At 44.1% G+C, this 714-nt stretch overlaps 1 non-coding gene across 1 annotated transcript; it reads left to right on the top strand.

The window, feature by feature from the left end:
• Positions 1 to 441: 441 nt before the first annotated feature.
• TRNAP-UGG (transfer RNA proline (anticodon UGG)) lies at positions 442 to 511 on the top strand. Its single transcript has one exon. It is a non-coding gene; the product is annotated as a tRNA-Pro (tRNA).
• Positions 512 to 714: the final 203 nt, after the last annotated feature.

Below are 714 nucleotides of genomic sequence, written 5' to 3'. Positions count from 1 at the left end.
TCTGTCATACCGTGGGCGCACGGTTACTTCATTTTGCTCATTTCTCCCTTTTGAGAACTCTGCATGAATCCAGGTGGGCACTACTGGGTTGCTCATCGAACCTAAGGGTCCATGTACGGCTACAGTATTTGAGTTTCTATATGAGGTCTAATTTAAATATGAAAGCATGGAAAATCAGATATGAACAGGCATTGAAATTCTACACCTAGACTTATGAAAAAAACAGTCTGTGTGGAAAATACCAATTTTTTTTTTTTTTTTTTTTTACAAAATTAAAAAAAAAATCCTTGGATATTTATCCCTGGATAAAAAAAAAAAAAATCCTAACCAGACCCTTTCCTTCTGAGTCTGCTGCAGTGCCACTCTAACCTCCAAGAGAGACTCATTTGATTAGCTACCGGGCTTTGTGTGTAACAACATCAAGTGTAGGAGGGGCGGGGCGCCCGGGTGGCTCAGTCGGTTGGGCGTCTGACTTGGGCTCAGGTCATGGGTTCGAGCCCCGTGTCGGGCTCTGTGCTGACAGCTCAGAGCCTGGAGCCAGCTCCGGATTCTGTGTCTCCCTCTCTCTCTGCCCCTCCCCGGCTCAAGCTCTGTCTCTGTCTCTCTCAAAAATAAATAAACATTAAAAAAATAAAAAAAAAAACACATCAAGTGTAGGGTTAGCTGGCACCCACCCAAGTCCACCACTCATTAGTCTTGGTGCATTGAGCAACT

Source organism: Acinonyx jubatus, chromosome B2, assembly GCF_027475565.1.
Source record: "Acinonyx jubatus isolate Ajub_Pintada_27869175 chromosome B2, VMU_Ajub_asm_v1.0, whole genome shotgun sequence".
Taxonomy (NCBI): Eukaryota; Metazoa; Chordata; class Mammalia; order Carnivora; family Felidae; genus Acinonyx; species Acinonyx jubatus.
This window is presented reverse-complemented; position numbering and strand designations above follow the sequence as displayed.